The 16,975-nt window shown below is 37.0% G+C and overlaps 1 long non-coding RNA gene across 4 annotated transcripts in view; it reads left to right on the forward strand.

Annotated features, from left to right (window-relative positions):
• Window positions 1-15,788, forward strand: part of LOC126644644 (uncharacterized) — a 71,665-nt gene extending 55,877 nt beyond the window's left edge. For 2 of the 4 annotated variants that reach the window (XR_007629978.1, XR_007629981.1), the window contains exons 8-9: window positions 6,439-6,590; window positions 12,781-15,788. This is a non-coding gene — a long non-coding RNA (uncharacterized LOC126644644). The remainder of the gene's footprint in view (window positions 1-6,438; window positions 6,591-12,780) is intronic. The other 2 variants (XR_007629979.1, XR_007629977.1) reach the window with 1 other exon arrangement.
• The last annotated feature ends 1,187 nt before the right edge of the window (window positions 15,789-16,975 follow it).

The following is a 16,975-nucleotide window of genomic DNA, read 5'->3' on the forward strand; positions in this document are numbered from 1 at the left end:
AAGAGACACCTTCACCTAACTTAATATTGAATTTAATCACATCTAAAAGACAATTTCCTTGGAAGATATGTTGAAGAAGTAAGATAGAGGCTGTATGCCAGATCAAGTTCAGCAGTAGTTTAAATAATGAAGTTAAAATATGTATTCTAGTGAAATAACTTATTATCAATATGGTTGTTATTTGATTTGTTAAACAATTGTATTTTACCTAAATTTGGTGCTATAAGAGTGGTAAATACATTTTTATTGTAATGTAGCTTCTACTAAATCTCATAGAGACCGCACTTGCTTGTAATGCCCATAGGTTTAAGATTGCAGGGTCATATTAGCTTTTTTCCCATTAATTTTTTTTTCTCTCTTTTTCCCAGTATAATTAATTCCACACTTTATTCTTGAAGTGTTAAATTTGTACAAAAAAGTTAGAGGTGATACAAACTAATTTGTATCTGTACACAGACATAGGCATCAAAGAAATATTGGAAGGACATGCCCTTCCTAGACCCATGCTGACTGGGTCTGATCCCTTGTCCATCTTGTAGGTGCTGTGTGATTGCACTCAGGATGATCTGCTCCATAACCAGGCCTGGAGTTTCCCGGGTTCTCCTTGCAGGCCTTTTTGTAGATCGGTGTGACATTTGCCAACTTCCAACTATCTAGGACCTTCCCAGTGAGCCAGAACTGTTGGTAAGTGATGGAGAGTGGCTTGGTGAGCTCTTCTGCCAGCTGTCTCAGCACCCTTGCATGAATCCCATGTGGTCCTACAGACGTGTGACAATCCAAGTGGCTCAGCAGATCACTAATCTCCTGGATTACAGGTGACTATTCAGCTTCCTGTCTCTGTCCACCAGCTCCAGGTACTTCTCCAGGCCACTTGTCCTGAGGACAACCTGTCTTACTGTTGAAAACTCAGGCAAAGAAGGTGTTAAGTACCTCAGCCTTTTCCTTATCTTTGGTGACTGTTCCCCCTCAATGTCCAACAAAGAATGGAGGTTTTCCTTGCCCTCCTTCTGCTATTGATGTATTTGTAGAAGCACTTCTTGTTATCCCTAACAGAAGTGGCTAGATTAAGTTCAAATTGTACCTTTGTCTCTTTAATTTTCTTTCTGTATGACCTAACTATATTCCTAAACTCTTCATGAATAGCCAGCCATTTTTTCCATAGTCAGTAAGATCTCTTTTTTTCCCCTAATTTCCTTTAAAATCTCCCTGTTCAGCCAGGCTGGCTGTCTTCCCCATCGGCTCTCTGGGACAGCCTGCTCCTGTGCCTTCAAGACTTCAAGACCATCCCTCCTGGACCCCTCTGTTTTCAAGGGCTGTTTCCCAAGGTACCCTCTGAATTGCTCTTCTGAGTAGGCCAAAATCTGCCCTGCGGAAGACCAGGGTAGCAGGTTTATTGATGGCCCTCTTTGCATCCCTGAATATTGAAAACTATTATTTCATGGTCACTGTGCCCCAGGCAGCCTCCAACCACCAGACCTTCCACTAACCCCTCTCTGTTTGTGAACAGCAGGTCTAGCAGGCCCCACCCCTGGCAGGCTCATTTACCAGCTGAAGCAGGGAATTATCCTCCATACACTCTAGGAATCTCCTGGACTGCCTCTTCTCTGCTGTGTTGAGTTCCCAGCAGGCATTCAGCAGATTAAAGTCACCCACAAGAACAAGGGCTGGCGATTTTGAGACATCTACCAGCTGCCTGTAGAATAATTCATCCCCTTCATCACCCTGGTTGGGTAGTCTATAACAGACTCCCATCAGGATGTCATCCTTGTTGGCCTTCCCCCTGATTCTGATCCACAGGCACTCAAACTTATTGTTGCTGACTTCCAAGTTCTACAGAGTCAAAAGACTCTCTAACATACAGAGCCACCCCTCCACCTCTCCTACCCTGCCTATCCTTTCTGAAGAGCTTGTAGCCATCCATGGCAGCACTCCAGTCATGCCATTCATCCCACCACATTTCCGTGATAGCGACTACATCACAGCTTTCCTGCTGCACGATGGCTTCCAGCTCCTCTTGTTTTTTACCCATACTGTGTGGACTGGTGTATATGCACTTCAGCTGGGCTGCTGATTTCACTTCTAACTCAGACTTTCCACTCTTAGGCTCATCTCTGGTAAGCCTGGTTTTAACTGCTTCCCCTTCAAACCTAGTTTAAAGCACTCTTGATCAGTCCTGACAACTTACAGGCAAGAGTCCTTTTGCCCTGTTGGCGCAGTATTTACATCTGAGTTATCTGGAATTGGTTAGTCTTGTTAGATATTAATATCTTTATTCAGTTAAAATTTGAATTTTAATTCAATTCAAATTACAAAAATTCTTGCTCTTGTAATTTACTTTCTAAAATTATTGAAGGGTGCATTTTTTTACCTCAGAGCCTGGGAAAAAATGAGAACTCCTTTCAGTTCTTCCTTACCTCCCTCCCAATTACCCTTAGCTAGTATATAGCTCTCCAGGAGTAACTCCTATATCTAAAATAGTCCAATACCTTCCCTGAGAAATGGAAAGAATAGGGTAATTGTCATCCTATAATCTTTTGCTATTCAGAGATGTGCTAAAACTGCCCTTACACAAACTTTTCATTCTTGATGTCCATATACTTAATCATTCTTCCGCCCACTATTGCAAGAACCAAATTATTTTTAATGGATTATACTTCCTACTTCTTAGTAGAGCCACCATTCAAAAATTATGTACTTTGAAGTACTTAGGATTACTAACAGTAAGGGGAAGATTCAAGAACAGGACTTAACCAATAATCTCAAACAGTGACATTTCTAGTTCTCATACTTCTTTTTATTTTGACAAACATATACTTCAGTATATATACATGCCACTGAAATAGTAATTAGCATGCCATTAGCTCCTGTGTTTGAGAGCTGAATTAAAAGTTTTTGGAGTAAATGGAAATGGCATAATTAATTTCAATGGACAAAGAGCCAATTTTTGTAAAGCAGAGGAAAAAGGCAAGCCTGACAAAGATAATAAAATTTAAAGAAATCTTGCCTGCTTGTTATTCTTTGTCTACCACAGAGATAGGATTTATTCCACTGCTGTCAATTTGGCACTTTGTAGTGGTGTTTTGTTCACTTCTGGAAAGGAAAAAGAAGAAAATATATTTTAATAGTGTCTGCTATGCTGTTGAATTAGAGATAGTAATCTGATCATGGAATGTGTATTATTTCGGTAATAGCCATCATTTAAGTTCTGTTACTACCTTTCTGCATGTTGCTTCTATAAGTATTGTTGACACGTCCAAGAGGAATATGTTCTAGAAATTCCTATAAAACTAAATAAAAGTTTAATTTCCATTAAAAAGAATTAAATACAAGTTGGGAAAAAACCCCAACAAACCAACAAAACACTTTAGCCCCTTCCAGCTGAACTTGTAGTTATTATGAATCTAAAAACAAATAACAATCATTGCTAAGGAATTCACAGATACTGTGGCTCTCTTCCTGCAACAAAAAGCACGATGGAATAAATTTCTGAATAAAGTTGTTACAATAAATTGAGGTCTGATGTTTGTTTGAGGGAGCAGGAAGAAACCTGAAATTTACAGTGTATTCTGATAGTAAAGACAGAGGTATTTTATTCAACAGATATTACTTCTGCAAAATGTAAAGTAAAAATTTTTGAAAACCTCCGTAGAGAAAATTGGTGGTACATATTTACCATGAAATTTTTAATATTATAATACTAAGTAAGGTTTCTCAATACATACCTCATCAAGTTGGCCTGTGTAGAGTCGCTGTCAAGCACCCATTCCAAAAAAGATGGGACTCTGTATGTTAGCCATCTACATCCTGACCTCATTTCCTCTTATATCAGCTCTAGTGCAAAGTGAGAAGTAGTTCTTTTCCATTTCCAGAGCTCCACCAAAATTTTGAAGATTACTTTTTTTTTTTTTTTTTAAATACTCTCAGGGACAAGACAGCAATGAAAGATATGAAGAGAGTAGTTAAAAGATATCTGAACAACCCCAGACAATTCACTTAGAAGCCCAAGAAATACGTAGCCTTTTGGAAAAGCACTAAAAATTTCCACTCAAACCCCAGTCTCAAAACACCTACATTGCTTTAAGTTTTATTCAGTTCTTTCAAGATCTTAGGGTATATGCAGAGCCCTTCCTCCTGCTCTCTTTTCTCTTTACCAATATCACTGTGAAGGCTTTTCTTTTGTAAAGTCCTGGATTCCTCAGTCAAGTGATTATTTTGAGAGACTTCAAGTCCTTCAGCAGGTGTTCTGTTGATTCCTTACAATCTTCCCCAAGACAACACTCTCTTTGCTTTCAGCTTAGTCATTCAGACAAGGGGCTGTAATTTCAAAGGTAACAATAATGTTTTGTTATTAGCTCTCTGCTAATAATCTCTCTCAACCCAGAGAAAAATAGCAGATACACAAACATCAGGAAAATTCTTCTATATCCCAATAAAAACATTTTATACACAAAAAGCACCCACCAAACAAAGTGAATTGTAGTATGCATAAATGAGAATCAGTCATGTGTAACATACTAAAAATTTGTTGGAATATGACTTTTAAGTTCTAGCATAAAGAATTTCCAGTACTAAATCAAGAAAATACAGATATCAAACTTTCTATCACACTTGTTCTAGGAAAACTAACCTAAATCTCAAAAGGTAAAAAGGTTTTAGGTTTCTGATGCCTCTATTGCATAGCTTAAGAGAGGATAATACAAACTGACTTCATACTTCATCTGCCATATATGTGGCATTTCTAAAACTTTTAAAAAATCATTTTAATTTTAAGTACTGTTGTGATTTTGTAGACATATAAAGTAGCCATTAATTGTAACAGACACAAAATCATAAACACTAGAAGTCTTTTCAGAAAAAGAACTAGTTAGTCTAGTAGAATGATTACTTCTTTATATACTTTCAAGGAGAAAATTTATTTAAAGCCAAAGTAGTCCCCTGAGCTGCAGAATGAGTGACAGCTGGTTTCCTACAGGCTGTGTTTAGGTCTCCTTAATAAGTCCCTTGCTGTAATACTGGGCTAGTTGTATCTTTTATTTTTTAGAGTTCCTGTGTCAGGATGTATTATTGGTACCTCAGAGGTATATATGTGTTGATCTTCTTCTTGGAATTATTCTTGGAATTCACACCTGCTTTTCCTTATTTCAGTTTCTACCCTCTACTTACCTGGACATTTCCACAAAATGTGTCAAAAATTTTTGTCTCTAAGAATTCCACTTCTTGATTTGTTTAGAAATTGCCCACTTAAATTATACAGAGAGACACATAGTCAGAGGTACCCAGTGTAGTTAATTTTCTTAATAAATCAGGGATCAAGACTCTACTACTAGTTCTTCCTCAAAATATTGTCTTGCACTGGGGGGCTCTAACTTTGATCCTGAATAAGAATCAAAAAAAGATGAAGACTAACTTGCTGATTGAGAACTGTAGTAAATAGTACCGCTATTTTGTACTTTTTGTTGGTCAGAGAATTTTATTCTTTTTAAACTCCATCTATTCCCTGCCCTTTAGTGTCATTTCAGTCAATTTACTTGGAAAGTTACCAGATGTTCCAGAAACAGCTGATTTTTAGCAAGATGATCTTGTATTTCTGATGACTATATAAGGAAGTACCCATGTTAATTTGGATTTCTTCAGTGTTTTCAAATTATTTTCTTCTAAGTGTAGTTTGACCATAAGAGAACAAGAACTCAGCTCAGTGTAGTGCTATCACATGTTCTGTACATTCTATTTTGTGCAATACCAGTGCAAAGTACTTTGGTAAATATTGAATCATGTTGGACAAATGAAAAACTTTCTAGAATTGGCAAATCAGTTTTCAAAACAAAATTTGGAAATAGCTGTGAAAAAGAAACATTCTCTACTGCAATAGTGGTATGTTGATCTGTAATAAGTGAATTGCTAATTTCTAACTCTATATGAAACAAAAGCAGAAGCTGACCTCAAATAATCGTAAATTGCATAAGGAAAAGTGGAAAAGTCAGAATTTTAAAGTGAATGTTTGGAATTCAGAGCTTGCATATCCATTTTTCTAAGTGGGATTTTAACTTCCATATGCTTCTTGGTTTATAACTTTTCAATACTGGGCACTTTTGGAAGTGCAGCTGAATCTGTGCTCTACAGATTAACATATTTTGTATTAAAAACCCTACTTATAGTCCTTTTAGACCACTCTTTTTAATTCATGTTCACCTTTACTGCTTTGAGGACAGAATGGCAGAAATACGGCTAATGCTATGTGTCTTTTCCCTTTTTTCTTTCAGTGTTCAAAAGAAATAATTCTCAGGCCCTCATTTAGATGACTTGCTTGTCATTTCTCTGGGTCTGTTTGCAGGAAATACTGTATGGACTTGTAATCTCTGTAATCTTCAGAATAATGAGGATTTAAAGGATTGTTCTACATTTAAAGTCTAGATAACACGATCTTATTTTTTCCTTCAGGCAAAAAAGAAGCAAAGATAGAAAATGAGTGAAGATTTTATCTGGGTAGTCCTTTAATCTTCTCCTTATAAAGAAAAAAATCCTTAGCTACTTCTCTCTCCTTTCTTTATCTCAGGAAGAAAAATTGACTACAAAATCCTACCATTCAAAAGGTACTTTCTCATATTTAAGAAGCCATAAAAGACAATCTAGACAATATTCTCTTCTTGCAATCTACACTCTTAAATGAGGACTAGGTTAAGAATTTTTTTTTTTTAATTTGGAAAGATGATTTGTTTGTTTTCTACTCTTGTTAGACAGAGTAAAAATAGTTAGACTGGGATTGACATAATAGGCCTTCTTCACTGCCCATGAATAATATTCCATCCCATCGTCTCCTGATGATGCAGAAAATCCTGATCTATCTCACTACACTTTCTGTATACATTCTGCATTAAGAGTTTTTCTTGAATTGAGATTTGTGAAAATAGGAGAAAAAACCAAAAAAAGGATGGGTCTCATATTTTTATTATCTCACTAAATGTTTTTTGTGCCTTTTTGTGCAGATATCCCTGTGATATCTGAGTGTACCAATGTGTCATTACATTAAATAATACCTGGTCAAATATTTCAACAACTAAGGCCTGATGATATACAACACATTCCAGGCTGATCTGAAATTGCATTTTTAACCTTTCTGGTGTACACCTCTTCATCTCAGTTCACATGCGCAGAGATGACTCCATGAGCCAAGCTTCATAAAACAGTATAATCAGGAAAGTCATTTTAATATTGTACCACTAAACTGGAAAGGCTGTTACTTCTGGAAGAATCACACAAATTGTATGTTGGATGAGTTATCAGATTCAAGGTAAATATTTTTTTTTCATGTTCCCTACTGTTGAAGCTATATAGTTAAAAATTTTACCAGTAAAATTTAAGACGTGATATCTTAACTAACCTTTGCCCACAATAATGCAGCCATATAGCTTCACCCTTATAGAATACTTGAACTGAATCATTGTCAGAAGATGTAACAAATGTCAATTATAATCAATTTTGCATTGATATGTATTGAACTTTGCCATGAACTCAAGTTAGTGCAACCAAGCAGTTCTTGGGGAACTGTGAGAAGCACTGACACAGTAGGCACTGTATTGTTTTGCCAAAAATATAAATAGATAATTTATTATAGTTCATGATAATTGACACAATTTTTGATGGGAAATTATAGAAAACATAAATTCATAATTTCAACATCCAGTAGAAATATATTTTTATTTTGTGATACATTTAGTTTTGCTGAATTGTAAAGCACTTTTGGTTTTGGTGAAGGACAATGGATTAATGCACTAAATGATACATTTTAAGGAGTCAACAGTATATTAACAAATCATTGCTTCTTCTCACCATAATGGCAATAATTTAGGATTTAAGTAAGTTAGTATGCAAATTAAATAAGATAAAAATACCCTATTACATCTGGTATAATATAGGTCTATGCTCCATTATAGTAGTAGACATTGATAAAAGAATTGAATAAATAGCATTTATTTCATGTGCTTTCATCTAATCCAGTCTAATCAAATCTAGTCTAAACTATTCATAATTAGAGGTCCTGAATAACTTTTGACACAGGAGCACTGCTTGTTGGGCTTTCACTGCAGAGTGCTTTCCTTCTTGATAGATTCAAGTGTTGTATTTGTCACACTCTCTTTTTTCTATTTAAATGTGTATTACCTTCTTAATTTTTATTCTGACATACTTCTGCATTTTAGTACCAATAAAGTGAACAAATACATACACAGTTTAAAGATTTTAAAAGTTAAAAAATTTTAAAAAGGATGGGGTACAGGGAGTAAACTACTGTAGCAGTTTCCTCTCCAAGTCCATATTAAGACTGAGCATTCCACGGAGTCTAAAATAAAAGAATAGCAACTCACATATATATATGGTCTTAACAGGAATCTGGAAAGGCAGATGATCAAAATGGCATAAAATATGTAATGGTCTTAATGAATTAGATGTTTAATGAATCAGGAGACATTAAAAATAGAATTCATCACATTGACATCAGTTTAAAGGTACCTCTCTGTAGTGGGTTTCTGTGGCTGGGTTTCTTAGCAGTGTGGGCTAGAGGGGTGGCTTCTGTTGGAAGCTGCTAGAAGCTTCCCTGTCTGGTGGAGCCAAAGCCAGCCGGCTCCAGGATGGGCTTCCTGGTGCAGGCTGAGGCTGAGCCCATCAGGAGTGATAGTAACACCTCTGTGATAACATATTTAAGAATGGAAGGTTGTTGTTGTGAAGGATTCCAGCCAGGGAAGAGTGAACAATACTGCAGACACTAATGTCAGTGAGGGGCAGGAGGTGCTCCAGGCCCCTGCAGCCCATGGTGCAGCCCATGGTGGGGCAGCTGTGCCCCTGCAGCCCATGGAGGACCATCGGGGTGCAGATACCCACCTGCAGCCCATGGAGGAGCCCATGCTGGAGCAGGTGGATGCAGGAAGGAGGCTGTGACCCCATGGGAGGCCCAAGATGGAGCAAGGTCCTTTCGGGGACCTGCAGCCCATGGAGAGGGAAGCCCACACTGGAGCAGGTTTTCCTGGGCAGGACTTGTGGCTCCTAGGGGGGACCCACATTGGTATAGCTCATTTGTGAAGGACTGCACCCCATGGAGGAGTGACCCACGGGACAGCAGTTTGAGAAGAACTGTTGCCCATGAGATGGACTCACACCAGCGAGGTCCATCAAGGACTGTCTCCTGTGGGAGGGACCCCACAGGATCAGGGGAGGGACTTCTCTCCCTGAGCAGCAGCAGAAACAACAACTGATCATAAACCCCATTCCCACTCCCCTGCACCACTGGAGAGGAAGAGGGAGAACATGGAAGGAAGGAGGGATGAGGGAGGGTGTTTTTAAGATTGTTTTACTTCTCACTCTTTTGCTCTGATCCGTTTGGTCTGTGATGGTGATCAGTAAGTGAATCTCTCACAGACCTTAACTCATTAATCTTTTGCTGTTTGTTTGTTTTTTTTTTTCTCTCCTCTGTCCATTTGCAGAAGGGAGTGAGAGAGTGGCTGTAGTGAGTACCTGGCATCCAGCCAGGGTCAACCCACTACATGCCCTTAGAATTACATTAGCTCAATAAGAAAGAAATTAATTATATGGATTAATATATAAAGGAATTGAGGTCTCACTTGTAAACACTTGCACCATTTGTTCTAACAACTTGCTTTCTGCAATTAAAGAAGCCAAATCATGGAATTTTATACACCCAAAAGCTCTGAATGAGACTTGTGAATGGGTATGTTGCTCTTTGAAAATCATTGAGAGGAAAATTATCTTTAAATGAACATGAAAACCATACTTTTTGCAATTTCTGCTACTTCAACTCTTTTATATAGTATAACCTGTATAACCTGCATTAAAATTGACTAAGATGTTGCCTTTTGAATTCAATTTGTTTGGAACTTTACTTATGAGAGAGCAAATAGGAGGGAAATACAGAAAATGTACAGAAAAGTATGTTTTACCCACACTCGATTACTCCAATCCTGCTATAGTGGAATGAGCATGTATTACTGCTGTGTGCTTTTTTCCTGTCTTTCAAAAACCATTACTTAAATACAGTTTCAGGAATTGAGTATTAATATGCAAAATTCGTTGTTGACTTTTACCTCCTGGTTTAACAGTTTTTGGAGAGAAAGCTGACATAACTATTAAAATAATGATTGCAAAAACTCTTCTGAATTATGAAGGATATTGCAATGTACTGAGGAGTTAATACAGAAGGCTTCTGATTTAAAGTCACGATTAGATCCGCTGGTGAAATTGGGTTATCAACTTTAATGAAGTTTCAGTTCATATTCTCTTTAGCACATTTATATTTTATATGTGGAGTGGTACTGATCCTTCCAAGTTTAGTTCACTTAAAAGGCAAGGGTCTTGCCTAAGGTAGCTGGACTTAGATCTTCCTACACTCACGGAGGAGAGAGAGGCACCTCAGCAGATAATTAATTCTGTCTTGAAACAGAACACTAAGGTAAGAGGAATGACAGTGTGATCTGTAGGTGCCCCCCAGGGGATATTCTGTAATGACACTAATAACCTACCAGATCTCAGAATGCTCAATGAAGAGTTAAAGACTCCTCTAGAAAATGATCCAGAGCATCCAAGTTGAGCCGTGGAGAAGCCTCTGCCTTTCCATTGGCTTCACAGATATTAAATAACCAGAAATAATGAACTTTTGACAAATTCTCTCCTTTTCCAGTGGTTTTATAAGGTAGCCTTGGTGACCAGCTTATAATAGATGCTCCTTTTTTTGAAAGCTAAAATTGAGACATGAATCCTCACCACAGATCCCTCTCACATAAGGTTTGCATTCCAGCTGTTGCTCTTTCCTATGTATAAGCATTGCAGAATTGAGCCCAAAGCTGTAAATTATAGTTCCTACCTAAATTTATATTCTGCCTTAAGTGCTTGCTAAAACGGAAGAATCCAGGAATTCAGCTTTCTGTTTCTTATGTATATCAGTGGCACCCCTGCATGTACAAGGAAAGCTAATTTTGAAAACTGGTAACACCATGGAGAGAAAAGCAATAGCTCAAATCAAATGATAGGAAAATTATCTCTGGGAAGAAAAGAAGCATAACTCTCTCTTCCTTCACTGTTCTAAGTATCAGAATCTTGCAATATCCCTTCAGTTGTATCCTATAAACCCTTTTCTTTAGGAATTGTCAATTCCATCATTGATCTTTCTGGATTTTTGAACTTTGCCCATAAAGTAAGTTGGAGAATACCTAGGATATTTTATGAGTTTTAAAAGGTATTGCTTTTGTCTCACTGTGTGATAACAATAACTGAACTTGCATTTTTTAATGCTATGGGAAAGAAACACAAGAAAATGGTGTTATAAATTACTACAAGGAGTTACAAAAGAGAGGAAAAATAATGATCAATAGAAGAAAAAGAGTCATGTAAAATACTGCTCAAAACATACATTGCAAATGCTCATAGTCACTCAAAGGGAAAAGTGGTTTTTACTCCACTTAGCAAACAGTTCACCCGCTACAGAGACTCTTCCTTTATTTGTGGGAAAACAGGAATAGGTATCAGCAATTCTATAAATGAGCAAAAATGGCAACCTTGATTCAAATTGAAAATGGAACCATAAAACTGAACAAGGCTTGATCATCTAGTCATGTTCATATGCATTAATATAACACTGCTATGTTATTTGTTTAATGGTTGCATAATTTCAACTCTTTACTTTGTAATATTCCAATTTCAGAACCAAAAAATGAACCAAAAGCAACAAGACAACTGTCTTTACATTTTTGATAAGTTCCATATTTGTACTCTATTAAGAAATCAGGGAGAGGGAGCTGGACTTATCCTAACATAGCTTAATGAAACCAATGTATTCAGTTAATTACATTTTTATAGCGTTGTTCAAATGTGTTTTTCAAACAACTGGTTTTGTATCCTGGTGTTCTTTTCTGGCTTTATGCTCTATAATCTATTGTCACAGTTTTCTCTTTAGGGATTCTGCACTATATGATTCTTTTTGTTTGCATTAACTCAGCAGGTGGGTCTCCAAATTATACATATGTAGAATTTGTGCAACATTTAAAGCACAGCTGGACATGATCCCTCTTCATTTTTTTACGATACAGTTGCACTTTACATGATTGGGACCGTAATTACCTCTTTTTGTTGTGTTTGTTTTTGTTTGTTTGTTTGTTTTTAGTAGAAAAGAGGGAGAAAATGCACTGTAGGACAACATTATTGAAAAAATTAAGTAAGAGAGCTGTGATTAGTAAATGTGAATACATATACCTTTTTTTCATGAGGAAGTTAGATTGCACTGTTGTATCCCAGCAGAGGAGCTGCCTCCTATATAGGAGGCCTCTGGATAGAAGGTGGCCTCTGGAAATGTAAAGTTATAGAAAAAAATATAACTCATTTGTGCAGAAATAATATTTGAAAAAATCCAGTTTTAGCTTAATTAGACAGTACAAAATTCTGAATCCTTGCACGAAAACAGGCCTTGTAATCTTTGGTTTTCAGGAATTGCTTTGAATCTGTGTGAGTGTCAGAGACTGAAACAGTTATTGACTTACACATTCTAGGATCACCAAAGGACTTTTGCAAACTGAAAAGCGGCTGCTTACCCAGAAAAGCCCACCCCCTCCCTATATACTGCCAAAGGACCTTCAGACCATATAAGTGGGTGCCATTGTTCACCTATCCTGGGTGCAGATGCCTGCCTGAGGCTGTGAACTGGATAAGGGAAGAGGCTAACCAGAGGCAAGTCCAGAAAAGTGGGAAAATCCCTTTTATCATGCCAGTGTCCTCTCTTTACAGGATAACTCTGAGCATCTAGCCTGGGCTATGCATCTCAAATATTGGACCATGATGGACCATGATTGATGCTGACACAACAGGCAGCTGCAACTGTCTTTGGAAGTCTTGTGACATGACCCATGGGACTATTTACTGTAAAACTCCCTGCCCCAAGGAGGTACAAGGCATTTCCACCTGAGCTGGAAGTGTATAATAACTCATAACTTCTTTGGGTGTGTGGGTTTCCCTCCCTCACCCCCAACGGATCAAGACCATCGCTTCTGGAACTACCAAGTTTCATTGCTGGACCAAGTGGGCGATGACTATATATGACCATATCCATTTTTCAACCCGTATCCTTTTTTTCCTTTACTCTTCCTTACCCTTAACCTGTCTTTCTCTTTCTTTCCCTTATGCATTTCCTTAAGTGTTATATTGCCATGCTTTAATATTACCATATTGCTATAGATGTTGTAATATTGATATGGTTTAATAGTGCTATATTGCTATGCTTTAATATTGCTATATTGCCATGGATGCTTGAATATTGTTGTATTGCTATAGAATGATAACACTGAAAACAACAACATACCAGTTTACCTTTGAAAAGAAATTGTTCTAAAATAATCTCCACATATATATATTTACAAACACTGATTATTCAGTGCCGTTTCACTCTAATACACCCAAAGGGATTTATTGGTAAGAATCTGGCTTACCCTCTCTTTTCTTGGGTGGGTTGCAACAGTGGGATTAAAAATGGGCTGAATTCCTCTTGCAGTTACCTAGCAGTATATGGCTTTCTACTGACCCTTTGTTCCTATCCCTGTCCCCAGACTTTCTCTGTAAAATGAAATGACTCATTGATACAATTTCTATAATTTCCTTCCTCAAGCAAATCTATTAAATGATTATATGACATACATTTTTGTATGCATTTTTTCATATCAGTAAATATACAGTTTTGAAAACTGAACAAAATCCCCTTGTTCAGTTACTTCAGAATGGCCTTTCATTAACAGCGTGTTTCCCTGAAACACTGGTAAAAGACAGTAGAACGTATAATTACTACGATTCTTTGATGTCTTGGGACTCGGACAGTTTATACTATAGTAGTTGTTGGTAGCTGACAGATCTTCCCAGGAAAAATTATGAACTTACTATCTTCACCTGCAAAAGGGGAACTAGTTTCTATAACTGCAGAATATGATCATCAGCTGGTAGATTCTCTTGAGAGAAAAGGGTAGCATAATGTCATTCATTCATATTTGTGAACATTGATCTTTCCTGCAGATGGGTACTTCATTTGCACAGACACATCAGGGCCCAGAAAACTTGGGCAGCTAATTGTTCTGGTTTTTTCCAGTAATATTTTTCTATCACAATCTCTTGAGTCTGGAAACTCCATGGTTCATATTCTCATGCTCTTTTCTAAGGTGCAGAATTATGACTTTGCATAGCTGGTATTCATATTATTCATAGAATATTTGGTCTCTTATAGATTCTTAGACTCCCTGAGACAACATCCTATCGAGCTCTTCTTTTCTTCCATTTCTTAGAGAAGTTGATATTTATCTGCTTTTTTGAGTACACTCTATTTAACAAATGTTTCTGTAGAGAAAAACTTGGCACATTTCTGAATTTAAAGTACCAGGATTGTGTTGTTGGTAGTAGAAATTCTGTCTTCATATTTGTATTTCTGTTTCTTCAGTTCTTTTCTGTGCTGATATACCTAGTTCATATGATTTATAAGTGGTCATAAATTCAACTATCAGCTTTGAATTTTATCATTTTATCATTGGTTTTCTAGAGTGACTAACAAAGTGACATTGTTACATCCTAAAAGATTATCTGACCTGAGGGTGTGTGATCATGACCGTGAGTTCATAGGATGCAGTAATACAAAAGAACATGGAAGCTTTATCTTCTACATTTCTCTGCTTTATTACAGGTTGCCTCAAATACCACAAAAATCTCTATTAGCAAGTAATCTACCACAAAATCACTACTGGTAAATGTATTTAAGATTAATAAAGCAAACATATATGATCTATTATACCTAATAGATTATAGTTTATTTAATCTGAATCAACAGATTAAAAAAAATTATGTCATTAAAAATTATTATCCTTAATTAATAATATAGTATCAAACTACATGGTAGCAATCAGTAATAACAACAACCAACTGTATAGCAACAACCAACTGTATAGCAACAACCAATAATAACAACAACCAAATAGGTATATACTAGTACAGATCTCTACAAATTTGTCATTAGTGAAGCAACTTGTTAACAAAGCAGATACACTTATGAGATATTGCTTACAGAGATATTTGATATGCGTATCAAGTGAATTAGATTTCAGAAGGAGACAAATGATCCCAAAGGGGAGGACAAGCCCATTCCAGGGGGAACCCAACCATCCCAGAGATGGGAGGAAAAGCCAAACCAAACTCCTGGAAACATGAAACAGTGAAGAAAATGCAAAACTCAATATGCAATAGGGCATGTGGTGCAAATATGAAAAGCAGATGGATTTCTTGTGGTTTGTGTTGACATGGTGTTGGTGAGAAACCTGGAGCAAAGTGGAAGCCATTCAGTCTTGTTCTAATTCATACCAGAAATGTTTTGTACAAACTGAGTAAACCTCCTACCAAGAAATATGCTGTACAATGCAAGTACAAAGAATGGAAGGTTTTACTACAGCCACCACAAAACATTTTGCACAGTAGTGGTTAATAGGGCATAAAATGTACCGCAATTTCATACCTACCTGGGGGATGAGAATTTGACACAAAATTCATTGGCACAGATCAGCAGGTTTGTCCTTCTCACCCTCCCCAAAGAGGATATCTTTTGGTAAGTCCTGCATCCTAGCTATGTTGAGTGTTGACACAGGAAATTAAACTTGTGATTGCAGTCGTATTATAAATGCTGTATATAGCTATTCTGCAGTTAATGCATTTTCCACCAGCAATCCAAAAGATTGTATATGTTGCATTCAATAAATGGTGTTATTTGTGAACCCTGCTTACTGTTTTGAATGTGTTGAGACCTACAGTTAATAGACTATTCATTTATCTGGAGTTGTGCATATAGTTACATTTTTGCGGGAAGGGAAAGAAAAATAATAAGGTCTTATTTCAGAAATTGTCTGTGTCTGGAGTCATCCAGTCAGCCCCAGTGACAGTACAAGATCTCACAGAAAGTTTATGCTGAGTGTTCAACATGTTTAGGAAAGCAAAATTATTTGCAGCACAATAAACTCTCAGAGAGAGCTTTATTTAGGCCAAAACTTAAGTCCTTGATATATCAGAGACATATGAGGGTGTAGGACATCACAATTTCAAGCAGTTAACAAACGCTGTTAATTTTGACTTTTCATCTGTAACTACCAATAGATGACTGTTTTTTGTTTCTTGCTTCAGTCCAATTTTGTTTTCTTAGGCTGTTCCCACTTTTACAGATGATTAATTGCCCTTACAGTTTCTTGAGTTTGAGCTTATCAATGGTATCTCTGCACATGTCTGGTTTCTAGGTACTTCGACTGTACTGGGGTACCTAGAAGAAATCAGCTGCATTTTTCAAGGATATTTCTGGTTTAAAGGCTTAGTTCTCAGGTTCTCAGTTCCCAGGCTGGCAGGCAATTTCGCTGTCAGTATTTTTCAGCAGGCAATTTCTTGGGTTCACTAATTTTCCCTTTCTAATCAGGTCACCTTTATGGCTGCTCACATCATATGTTTACCAATGATCAATTTAAAATCTCAAAAGCCTCACTGCTTTCTGTTTAGCTGTCTATTTGTCTTGTGGTCTAACATAGATATGGTACTTAGGGGTGTGGTTTAGTGGTGAGCTTAGCAGTGTCAGATTTGTGGTGGAGCTCTATGATTTTAGAGGTCTTTTTCAACCTTAAGTCTATGAATCTATGATTCTATTTTTTATTTTGTAGGTGGGTAGGGCACATGAAGAAAACAGTAAAGTACCTTCCTCAGTAATAATGTCATGGTCTTCTTGATAACACTGAACAGAACTGTCCTGGAGCAAGAAAACTTAAGGAATTAGATATCCATGACACTTCTTACAAGCTCTCAGTACATTGCACATTACCTAGGTTGTGCTGTTTCTTAGAGTGAGTAGGATTCCTCTCATTTTAATGTAGCCATATGAGTTTTTAAACTGAAATAGTAAGGGTGGCTCCTCTCTCAAATGAGG

The sequence above is a fragment of the Myiozetetes cayanensis genome, unplaced genomic scaffold (genome assembly GCF_022539395.1).
Source record: "Myiozetetes cayanensis isolate MyiCay16 unplaced genomic scaffold, myiCay2020 scf3, whole genome shotgun sequence".
Lineage (NCBI taxonomy): Eukaryota > Metazoa > Chordata > Aves > Passeriformes > Tyrannidae > Myiozetetes > Myiozetetes cayanensis.